Source organism: Colius striatus, chromosome Z (assembly GCF_028858725.1).
Source record: "Colius striatus isolate bColStr4 chromosome Z, bColStr4.1.hap1, whole genome shotgun sequence".
Lineage (NCBI taxonomy): Eukaryota > Metazoa > Chordata > Aves > Coliiformes > Coliidae > Colius > Colius striatus.
The window spans coordinates 18,067,657-18,080,663 of NC_084790.1; positions in this window are offsets into that span (position 1 = coordinate 18,067,657).

Consider the following 13,007-nt stretch of genomic DNA (forward strand, 5'->3'; position numbering starts at 1 on the left):
AGGCTGAGTAATTCTGGAAAGTGTAAATGTTTCAACCACTTCTGAGAAAGAGGAAAAGGAAAAAAATAAGTGCTTCAACACTTAAAAAAGAATACCATAAACCAAACCAACCCACCTCATCTTTAATCAGAAAATATTATCCTCTCATGTTCTGGAGCAAGAACACACAATTTTGTAAGAGAGTTAGCTTTTTGGCAAGAATATGCTTTTTACGGCCATTCTTTTTGAAAAAAAGCAGTGTCCCCTTGCTCTGTAGAGACATGACCAGCAACAAGTATAGCTCCCTAATTTAGGAATGCTTTAATCTTTTTACTTTCCTCGTGAACACAGCTCCATGCTTCCAGAGCCATATTGGTTCCATGTTCAAACCTAACACAAAAACAGGGAAATCATTTCTTGGGATGGCCACCATGTAAACTTCATAGAATCATAGAATGGAAGGGGTTGGAAGGGTCCTATAGAGATCATCTAGTCCAACCCCCTTGCAGAAAGACGTTGACCTAGGTCAAGTCACACAGGAACGTGTCCAGGTGGGTCTTGAAGACCTCCAAGGAAGGAGGCTCCACAACCCCCCTGGGCAGCCTGTGCCAGGGCTCCCTCACCCTCACAGTGAAACAGTTTTTTCTTATGTTTAAGTGGAACTTTTTATGTTCCAGCTTCATCTCATTACCCCTTGTCCTGTTGCTAGATACAACAGAAAAAAAGGGTTATCCCAACCTCCTGACACCCACCCTTTAGATATTTATAAATGTTAATAAGATCTCCCCTCAATCTTCTCCAGACTAAACAGCCCCAGTTCCCGCAGCCTTTCCTCACATGAAAGATGTTCCAGTCCCCTGATCATCTTGGTGGCCCTGCTCTGGACTCTCTGAAGTTCTGTGTGCATGGTTCATGGTTAATTTATTATCAATCAGGACTCCCAGGTCTCTCTCTGCAGAGCTGCTCTTCAGCAGGTCAATCCCCAGCCTGTACAGATGCAAGACTCTGTACTTGTCCTTGTTGAACCTCATGTGATTCTTCTCTGCCCAACTTTCAAGCCAGTTGAAATCCTGCTAAATGGTAGCACAGGCTTCTGGTGACAGTTTAGTGTCACCAGTGAACTTGCTGAGGGTACACTCTGTCCCCTCATCCAGGTCGTTGATGAAGATATTGAATAAGACTGGCCCCAGAACCCATCCCTATAGAACTCCACTGGCCACAGGCCTCCAACTCAATTCTGTGCCATTGATCACCACCCTCTGGGCTCTGTCATTCAGCCAGCTCTCGATCCACCTCACTGTTCACTCATCCAAGCCACAGTGCTTGAGCTTTCTGATGAGTATTTTGTGGGAGACAGTGTCAAAAGCCTTACTGAAGTCAAGGTAGATGACATCCACTCCATCCATCTCCCTTCATCTAGCCTGCTGGCTATGCCCTCGTAGAAGGCTGTTAGGTTGGTCAAACAGGATTTCCCCTTTGTGAATCCATGCTGACTTCCCCTGATAACGATCTTTTCCTTCATGTGTTTAATGACTACATTCAGGATGAGCTGTTTCGATGGAGGTGAGGCTGATCAGTCTGTAGCTTCCCAGGTTGTTCTTCTTGCCCTTTTGAATACTGGAATGGCATTATTAGCCTATCATAAAGGAAACAGAAAGGCAGTCACTGCAGAATTTGTGAAAGACCAAGTACATTCAAATCCTGCTGGAATCAATGTGAGTTGATTCAAGTCTAGCAGGAAATGGCTCTTAAAGCACATCGTTAATGTACCACTTTCAGGATGCCATTAGTCTTCTAATATATTATTAATTAGACTAAAAAGGGGGGGGAAAGACACAGCAGATACCAATTACTACAGCATAAGCCGTAAATAGACTGTCTTTTTAATTTTTCAAGACTTCTAGTTTTGAATATATTAATGTTTTATTTAATATAGATTAATTTCCTATCAAACTTCAAAGTATTATCAAGCACATTTCATGTGCACTGCATAGGTGATGCTAAATGTCCTGAGAGCAAAAAGAAAACTCACTCAACTTGCATTTCCAGATTTGTCTCATTTTATTAATGTATGTTAACTGTATTTAGAGGTGATGTACAGTATATATGCACATATTGGACTGAGCACATTCATATTGAGGTCAGGTGGAGATTGCTATAGACTTTTCTGTGAGAGGACTGCAGATTACACAGAGTCATAGTCCTAGAAATGTAATTCCTATTTTTTTTTTGTTTTTATTAATTATTAATGCCATTAATTTCTACATAGATGCTTGGTAACAGATATTTGTGGGGACGATGGGCAACACATAATTCTTTGGGGTTCTCTGTAGTAACAGTACAAGACTAAATCCAGCACCTGGCAGAGTCCATATCTTTCCTCTGATGGAATCAAACAAATTGCTGAAAAGAAGATTATGGTTAAAAGGTTGGGGCTGCTGTTGTATAGGAGCTTTGCAGAACAGCTGTATTAAATGTGTGTGCATGTTTATGAATATTTATATGAATATTTGTTTTAAAATATTGATTGTAACTATTCCACACAAGCCATAGTAGTATAGCTTTTAAAAGGCCAAGGTTGCATTAAATACCAAGACTTTGAATCTAGCCAGTGTAATCCATACCAGTGTAATTCATTGTAAATGTTGAATATAAGCTGAAGCGCAGTTAGCCTCTGTATACTTATTATTCAGAGTCTACATAAGACCATGAACAATGTTGTTTATTAGACACTGACCTATGCAGTGTACAAGATGCAACAGTTCTAGGAGTTCTGGGAAACATAATGGCAAGCTTTTGCAGTACAGTCTCTGCAATTAATTTCCTTTCCACACAGTAGTTGTGATCAATATCTCTATCATGAACTCGAACAGTTAGATGTTTAAACACAGTTTTCATGCTTCTGCAGGCAAAATAAGGAACACTTTCATGAAGAAATGAGTTTCAAAACTCCTTAAATTCAGGAGACTGTGATCTGAATCTGAACTTTGCAACTCAGCATTTTACTGAGAAGTAAAACATCCACAGATATATTTGAACTGTGTGTGTGGTGGTTATACAAACATGATGAGATCTGACAAGTTCATGAAATCAGAAAAATATTCAGAGGCCTGCAGAGAGTGCCTCTGGCAGAGATAAAAAAGGGAGAAACTGGGTGATTTGGAACAAACTTTGGAGGTTATCATTCTAGTAAAGCATTGCCTTAGGAACAACCCATCCTCACTGGACACAGCTCAGGTGTTGCCTTTGAAGCTCTGAAAACAGGCTGGGAGGGTGAGTGCTGCTGCTGTTCTACAAGGGGAAGGTGCTGCCAGGGAACAGGGATCTAACAGGGGGCCACAGCAGTGCTGGCAATTTGGATGCACAACAGCACTGGTACAGAAGTCACATATCTTATCCTGAGGAAAGCATACCAGAGGTCACAAGACGGATTTGCTAGTTTCCTAATTAAGTAAATTAGGAGCCAAGATCAGTGATGCTGTTAAGGAAAATCTATCAAGATGATCAGAGGACTGGAACATCTTTCATATGAGGAAAGACTGCGGAAACTGGGGCTGTTTAGTCTAGAAAAGAGAAGACTGAGAGGGGATCTTACTAATATTTACAAATATCTAAACGGTGGGTGTCAGGAGGTTGGGACATCCCTTTTTTCTATGATAACTGGTGTCAGGAGAAGGGGTAATGGGATGAAGCTGGAACACAAAAAGTTCCATTTAAACATAAGAAAAAGCTATTTTACTGTGTGTTCCCGTGTGACCTGATCTAGATGGACCTGCTTCTGTAGGGTTGGTTAGACTAGATGATCTCTAAAGCTCCCTTCCAAACCCTACCATTCTATGATACTATGAAAATCCTAGTAAAAGTCCTTGGTCAGCTCTTGCAGAGATATTTCAACAGGGACAGTCTGGACTAGCCTATTTGACTGAAGAGGCTATACAGAAAATGATAAGGTGTTTTCTCATATGTAAAACTCAGGAGATAAAAGTTGCAAATGATAAGTAGCACATTTTGAAAAGCAAGCACACAAAATTAAAGGAAATAATTGGAACATGCATCTTATGAATCAATGTCTGTGTATGGGGTAGGGCTGTATTAAATCACATGTCTACCCTATTGCAGTAATATTCACAAAGTTTTTGTATAGTTTCAGGGATTCTTCTCAGCAGAAGTTAAATAGAACTTTAAAACTGTATGAGGTTTCTTGGGAAGCCTACAGATATGATACTTTCTGAAGAAGTGAGGCAAGGTGAAAAACTAGGGCTACAGAGAGATATTTATTTTGTATACACTCTTGCTTTTGCAAGAAGAGTATCAAAAGCTGCCTGAAGCAAAATGCCCATCAAATTCCAATGGGAATTGAACATTCAGCATAGCTTTGAAAATATCAACCAGAGTCTCAACTTCACACGTCCTGTCGTATTTCCTGCCACATTAAATTTCTATGGATAAAACACAAACTTTCTTTAATTAAAAATTTAAAATTGTATGTATAAATGTATCTACAAATATTAAGATCTAATTAAAAGTATTATTTAATATAAAAGTAGAGATTTTTATTCTTTATTTCTAAATAATAATTTAATTGCTTTTTACTTCCCCCCCTTCCTCCTTCAGAAAAGCTTAAGAAAATAAAAATTTAAAAAGCTATAGCTTTTCCCCTTAAGGTTGGGTATAGTAATTCATCTTTCAAAACCCAAACTCTTTCTATTCCATCCCATTTGATTCATTCATGTAAAAACACATTTTGGTTGGAAAAAATTCAGTCTTTGTCAAAAGGAATAAGTTCTGTCAGCTTTGCTAAACAATTAGTCTAGTTGTCATCTTTCTGAGAAAGGTTTCTCACCTTTCTAAGACAAAAATATAAAATAAAGTGAGCACAGAGAATTGCAAAGGATAGAGAACATCCAAGATGTTTTGATCATGTGACAGATAGTGAAAGCTTTATACCACTTTGTGAAATCTCCACAACTATTTTGCTAATTTTTACATGGACAGTTTTAGTGGGGCTTTTTTCCCCCCAGACAAGAATTTCTGATTGAGATTAAAAGGCCTCAGATATGTTTTTCCTTTTTTTTAATGTTCACCATGCAAATAAGAGAGGCATTTCTGTGTATCTACAAGGAATAAAATCACAGTTTCTTATTCAAAATCAACCAAGTTTAGCAAGTCATTCCAGCTACGGTTATATTGGTTAACATGAATTCTGTTTTCTTACCACTGTGTATTGCCTTTGTTGATTGTGAAATTTAGTAAGTATACAAGTTAGTTCAAATTTTCTTGCCTTGGAATCATAGTAAAATGAACTTGCTAATATAGTATTGTGAGACAACTGTACAAGCTAAAATATTAGATGATGATAATGAGAGGGGACACTACAGATAAAATTTTCAACAGATGCACTAGTAAGTGGCTAGTATCATCACTCTAGTCCTCAAGTAAAGTCAGTTAAGTAAGTCAAAAAGGTAAACAATGATGTGAGCCATACACTGACGTATGAAAGATTGGGCACTTCAGAAAGGATTAAGTATGAATAACATATGAGGTAACACATACTCAAAAAGAGTGTACAGGGCTAATGTCTAGCAAATGTGATAAATAGCTGTTCCAAAGTCTTTCAGAAAATTAAATCTTTTAATTAATGGGTGAAACACAGGCAAGGTGAAATCAATCCTTAATGCAATAAATCCACTTCCTCACTATTTCATCTGAGAAGGACCTAAAGACTATCTGAACAACAACGCATATCTTGAGTTTTCACTTGGATGAAATAAACACTGAATTCAGTTCAAGCTGATTGCTTGCTTTTCTCATTGTTATGAAAACAACTTTTTCATATTGAACAAATATTCTTTTAGAATGTAAAGTTGTTTGTTTATTTGCTTTTTAAATTGAAAAGGGACGAGAAATAAGCCTATGCTGAGATATCTGTATTCCTTTAAGCCCATTTGCTTGATGGTTAGGTACTCAGCCCAGATATGGGATATAGAGATATTAACATATGCATCCTTTATAAGAGAAAGGCAGCTACTCATATTGCAGAACTATGCCTCACCCACCCTGATATAAAAGAGCAGAAGAGAAACCTCTCATTCTCTTTCATCAAAGCAGTTGCAGTTATTTTTAGGTACATAACTCTATATGTAGTAAAACAAAGATTATCACCCCAGTGCCTCATCCCAGGCTCTTTCCATGGTTTGTTTGCAAAAGCAGAAGATTGTCCCCCAGACTCTCTCAGATGCTCAGCATTGACAGTCTTTTTCTAAATCCTAGAATAGCCTCTTGGTTAATAGTGGCAAACACACCTCTAATACTTTTACCAGTTCATATTATTTCACCAGTCTTACACAGATGGGAGAATGCTTATAGGACAATGACAATTTCTTCTTTTTTTGGTCAGCTAAAAAGTTGACAATAAATGGTCCAGCTAGCTTCCCATTCCTCTTCATCCATGTTCCTGTCTGAAAACACCATCATCAGCCACAGAGGATAGCCAAACAAATAAGTAAAACTATAAGTTAAAAAGTGGAAAATTTACCAAATTTGATACACATCAAAGACTCAAAAACTATTCAAGTGAAATTCACTGGAGGAAAACTTTAAGAAAGAAAGACAAAACATTAAAATCAAAACATTTTTACAATAAATTCTCCAGAAGCTTTATGTTGTGTATAGAGATTTCTGCTAGGCAACATCATTATCTGATGCCAAATAAAACAAACTCATGAGTCGAGACAGAAGAGGACAATTAATACAGAAAATGAGATAGTTGTATATGTCTTTGCAGAGATCACACTTATTTTCAATGAACTTTATGAGCACAATATCTTGAGACTCTGTGCTACATATTCAGCTCTTAAACATGCCTTACATTCTGCCTTACGTGTGTAGAATGTGTTGTATGTATAGAGGTAGTAATTCTGTGTTCTACCAAATCATTCATTGTAATTTAAAGAAGTATTTCTTGAAAATATCAAGACAAATGAGGAAAAAATATGGAGAGAACAAAGTCAAATGGAGAAACAGTATTTACAGGGAGATAGCGTTAAGTGCAAGACAGAACACGATTGTAGAGTTTACTGGCCAGAGAAATTCCAGTCAGCTGGTGGGTATAAACCTTGGCCAATAGAAAGAAAGTTGGTTGCAAAATACTGTAAGATTAGTAAAGAATTGCAATTAATGATTGCTTGCTAATTAGATTGCATATTGTACTTTAAACAGAGATAGTAGATAATGGCTATCCTAGAGAGGGATACAAAATAATCATGAAAGCTAAACAACAAAATGCAGATAAAGAAAAGCTTAGGTTATCTTACAAACAAAGATATATTTCCCATTGGCTGTAAACAAGAAAAGTTACGTATCCAGAATGAGGACAGAAATGGCACTTCAGTCTCCAAAACATGTCCATGGTGTTCAGCCACTTCCCATATGTGATTATTCTGGCTAACATAATTCAGCCATCACGAGCTTTCACCTTTCTACACATTAATAATAAATCAGAATCTACTCTGAAACATATGCTTAACTTTTGACATCAAATGCAACCACCATATAAAGGGAGGAGGAAGCTAGACGCAGTCCTATGGGATCAAAACATCTCTGTAAATAGTACTTCATTAGTTTTACTAGAAACACTGCACAACCTTCTACATCTTTCTTTCCATCTAGTGATGTTTTATGATCCATAACAATCAAACTTCTAATTTATCATATTACAGATGAGACAAAGAAAGGACAAGTAGGAACTTCCCAGGGTTTATAGTCCCCTTGTCATGAACTACATATTCTAACGAATAGCTTTCCCAGATCTCAAATATACAGGCTGCAAAATGTGGAAACTCAATCCAGATCAGAGAAAATTGAAAATGTAGGTCTACAGCAAAAATATAGAAGGAGTTGTACAATGGCGCTCCAGACACTTCATTTTTTGACAGAGCTGAAGGTCACATTTATGCTTCTCAGAGAAGAGAAAAAGAGTTTGAAGAGCCATTTGACAGGTATGCTGAGATGCAAAATAACTGAACAAGCTTAAAAAGCAAAGCAGGTATCTTAAAAACTGCAAGCAGGAACCAAGAAGAAAATAATCACTTTCCTGACAAATTAAAATATGTTGTTAAAAGACAAAATTCCCACCCCGATGTCAAACCACAATGCTAATTTCTAGAAAGGAATTATCAATGTCTGATTCAATAATCAATATGTGATAAACCTCTTTTTTAAGTGATTGGAAACAAGACCTGACAGCTTCCGCCATCGGAGAGTACCAGAAAAATGATCTATAAGCTCATTTTTATGTATTCTAAAGTGATAGGGAGCAGGTCATTTAGATGGTATGGATTTCAACAGCAGTGCCCAGGTCTTGATATAGCTGCTGCCTCTGTATTATTTACTGAAAGCTGTGAGCACTAACTTTTACTTGACATTGCCAGTATAAGTAACTCCTCCATGTATACTGTGGTCATTTACTATGTGTAAAATTTCTGTTTTCGACAAGCCATATGGCTCTTTTACAGAAAAGGATGCAACATGATAAAAAAGTAGAAGAAGAAGGAAAAAAAAAGGAGTGAAAATCTCAAATTGGCAGCATTGCTTCAGGTATAGGCAAACTAAAGAGAAATCTTTTGAGATGCTGTTTCTGATTTTCATTTAATTCACTATTTTTCCAATTCATATTAAAAGGAAAACACGTATGTGTAATTCACAGCAATTTTCATAGAACTACTGGTACACACTAAATTACCACTGCTAGAAACGTGCCAAATTAATCCTCTTTGTATTTCTTGCAGCATAACTGCATTATGGTTGCCTGCAACAATATTTCTTTTTAGCAGGACAGATTTCTATTGCCTTTTTCATATCACTGGGAACACAAACAAATTAATTAAAGATTTACAATGTCCTTGGTGAGCAAATCGCAGGTACAGAGTAGTGGGTGGAAATAGTATAATTTCACGTTTCCTTTTGTTTCTTCCACCATGGTCAGATTGGAACCAGACCTAGAAAAACAATTCTGCTCAACGTCACTTCACTGTTAAGAGCACTGGATAAGAGCAGTAAAAATGCTCATTTTCTCTACAGGGAATGAATTATCTCTGTCCTTATTTTATAACATTCAGGCTTTGACTCCAAACTGTTCTGGGGCTATGTGCATTGCCATCATGTGAATGGATAAACACAACATTGCAATAATAATGAAATTATGAGTCAGGGAAATTAAGGCCTTTTTTGTTTTGGTTATACTGCTTGGAGTGAATTTTAAAAGTTGCCTACTACGTAATTTTGTAGTAAAAAAGATCGAGTAAAAAAAGAGAATGTTGATCAGAAATAACAAATCTCAATAACATTTCGATACAATGGCATTAAAACACCAGATATTTTTCCTCCTACTTGAAATACAGAAATAACTTCAGGATCAAAATATAATTCACAACAGCATTTTTCTATAAGGCCTTTCTTCTGGATAAAAGGTGTTTGCTCATATGCATACACTCTTCACAAATAGTCTTACTAGCTTCTTTTATGATTTTTTACTTAGTCATACTAACAAAAAGCAATCAAAGATAGTGTTTCTGCTTTGTGACAGTCACAAAGCCAGAAGTAGGAAAATTATATATTAGGTTAAAAATAAGTATTGCTAATCAGATTTGTTAGCCCTGCTTTTTGATAGCTTTATTATTTTAAAAAACCCAACAATAAAACCAAACAATCCACTAAAAGACGTAATATTGGTTTATTTTTATGTGGATTTCCATAGTTCCAAATGTTTGTGTTACCCTCTAAGCAACCTGAAAATGTTCTTTTCCCCTAAGCATATTGTCCCTTCAAGTGATGAGTTTGGGGTTTTTTTTAGCTGTGTTCTGCAAGAAGCTAAAATGGACACATCTGGATTTGCTGAAGAGAAGCAGCAATTAGGCATAGCTGTGTCATATGAGGGACTGACAAGTGCAAGGGATGCAGCCCTTGCAAGTGTGAGCTGGGGGCCACATGAGCCTGGTGCTGTAGCAACTTCTGACAGACAGAGGGCTATCAGCTGCATTTCTGGCATGAAGTAATCCCAAGGGCACAATCGCTTTCCTTTCAAAGACATGCATTTACACAGAGAGCTATGTTTGTGATTTATTCTGTCACTTCAGTGTTACCTCTTCCAACTCAGTCCTGTTTATTTAGGCTTAAGACTCAGAGTCACTGATAAACTCTCTATTCTAAGGTAATATATGCACGTAACTTCATCCCTCTTATTGGTCTGCAGAAGGATGCTATTGCAAAACTTAACATAACTTTTGTAATGGTTGGCCATGAGTGAACATCAATGGCCAGGCAGCACCACCAAGGTTAAGAAACTGCAGGTTCCCCAGTGTTTGATAGAAGATGCTCCCGAAAGATGAGCAACTGGCAGAAAATCAAAGGCCCAATATTTGAGTCATGGGTATATTTTCTCTTTCACCCAAGCCAGCACCACAGCACTGACATACAGATAACCACGTGGAATCTCCCTGTCAAACTGTTCTAGGGTTAGAGAAAAGAGCTGGCACATGGGAAGGTCTGGTCATTAAGCACATGAAAAATCACAGAGCAATTGGTTTGTAAGGCATAGGGTGCAGCATGGCAGAAGTGAGAGACTGCAGGAAGGGTGTCACCAGTGGAAGTCTCTCAACTCAGGGTATGCACAGAAACACACAGAAGGACAACAGCCAGGAGGGACTGGAGGGACATTCAGCCACAAGACTATGGCTTTGCTGCAGTGGCTTAGACACAAATACCTTGATAAAGGAATTAAGGCACAGGCCCGTCACAGAGGTACTTGACAGGAGGACAAGAGGCAGCTGCATCAGCTGAAAATAGAACGGTTCAGTCTGGATTTAAGGGAAAGTACTTTTCCTCCCATGAGGCCAGGATCAGGGAGATGCTCCCATCTCCTTTCTTAGAGGGTTTCCAGCCCCAATAGGATATATCCTTGAGAAATCTGGTCTGACGCCATGGCTGAGCCTGAACAGGGGGTTGAACTGGAGACCTCCTGAGGATCCCATTGGCCTGAACTGTCCTCAGATCTTATGGTCTCAAACCTTATGATGTCTTTACAAAGCAGAGAGTTCTTCCTATTCTCCTGGTAGAGACCCAGAAATACAGAAAGATATCATTTCCCTTGGTATCATGGAAAAAACAGCTTGTTTTTTGTTTTTAAAAAGGCACAGAAATACATAAAGATGTAACTTTCCTCGGTATCATGGGAAATCTAGTTTTTAAAAACATCCAAAATGCAAAATTGAAGACCTGGATTGTAGTACAAAATACTGCTCAAATCGCTAAGGATCTTAGATCTTTATCATGGGTTCGGATTTCTCCAAGGTCAGATCACAGAATCACAGAATGGTAGGGATTGGAAAAAACCTCCGAAGATCATCAGGTCAAACTCCCCTGCTAAAACAGGTTCAGCTCATCAGGTTGCACAGGAACAAATCCAGGAGAGTTTTGAAACCTCCACAGAAGGAGACTCCACAACTCCTGGCGCAGCCTGTGCCAGGGCTCCCTCATCCTCTCAGCAAACAAGTTTCTCCTCACGTTCCAAGGGAACTTCTTGTGTTCCAGCTTGTGCACATTATCCCTTGTCCTGTCACTGAGCACTACAGAAAAAAGACCGCATCCTCTTGATGTAGTAAATACGCGCAGATTGCCCAAATGTCAAAATCTAAAATCACAAAACACCATCCACAAAACCCAGTCACACTTCCAGCTGAAAAGTAGCTCCACAACTATGACATTGGAAATGTCAGCTGTGTTAATAAAAAGGATGACAATTTCCAGTATTACACAATTTTTCATTCTGTTTATTCTTAACTATATCGTTATGACCAAAACAATTTTTCATAGCAGTAGAGAGAACAAAAACAGCAACCTCAAATGTAGATATTTTTTCTCTTAAATTTCCAACATCGCTACTGGTAAAAGTCAACACTAATGAGCCTCACCTTCTCCAAAGCACAAAGATCAGCAGGAATAATTCTCAATTAGTTCAATGAGTTTAGTTAGCACTGAACCCACTGTATGTCATTTATGCAATAAGAAATTTTAATAAACTCTAAAACTGCTGGAGATAAGTATAATGATATGTTGATATAATGATATGTAAGTATAATGATATTAGTAGAACATTTTGCCTATACTCAACTGCACATCCACTTACTATGGGGAAACTATATTACGTCTTCTTAAATTTGCAAGTGTCATCATACGGAAAACGGATCATTAACACATCAAAGCAAGGAAGATATTAAGTCATAGTTTTGGCATTGTTTCACTTTTACACAAATTTAGGAAGGCCTCGATACTGCAGGACAGATTGTTCCCGCAATTGCTTTTTATGGATTTCTCAGTTGAGGGTGGCTGTTTTACACCATCAATGCAGCTACATGGGACATGGGATGGGGCATCAACAATCAGCATATCGAACTTGCAAATTGTGTAACATAATGTTCAATCAGCACCTGAATTCAAATGATGGAATTGCCTAAAACATCACCAGCTCAAGTACTATGTAAACTTGAGTTATGTTAAGAGATTTTCAAGCTGAACAGCATAGAGCAAATGACCCCAGTGATAAAGGTTTAAAGCCCTAACCATTCTTCAATTTCAAATATCACAGTACTGCTTTTGTGGACAGGTAATTTTCTTCAGAGTGAGAAAATCCCATGCTTGGATGATCTACCTATATATTAAAAGAAATGTTGGGGTTTGTCTCCCCAGTTTGCAACAGCTTTGTGGAAGCTTTGCAACCCATTCTTCAACCCTCAATAATGGTCATGGCTGAAAACTTGCCATTAAGAGGAGGTCTGCTTACAAGTCCTTCAAGGGTTTTGGGAAACTGCTGTCAATTCTTTTTTCTATAGGCAGTTAGTCAAGCATCTTATTTTTTCCCAAGGGAAGGGAGTGGGACAGAGGTACAATAATAGCATGTTAGTGTCTCTTCAAATACCAGAATGATGACTGTATTTAACTCGTAAACATCTGATGCCTTCCAGGAATTCTGACCA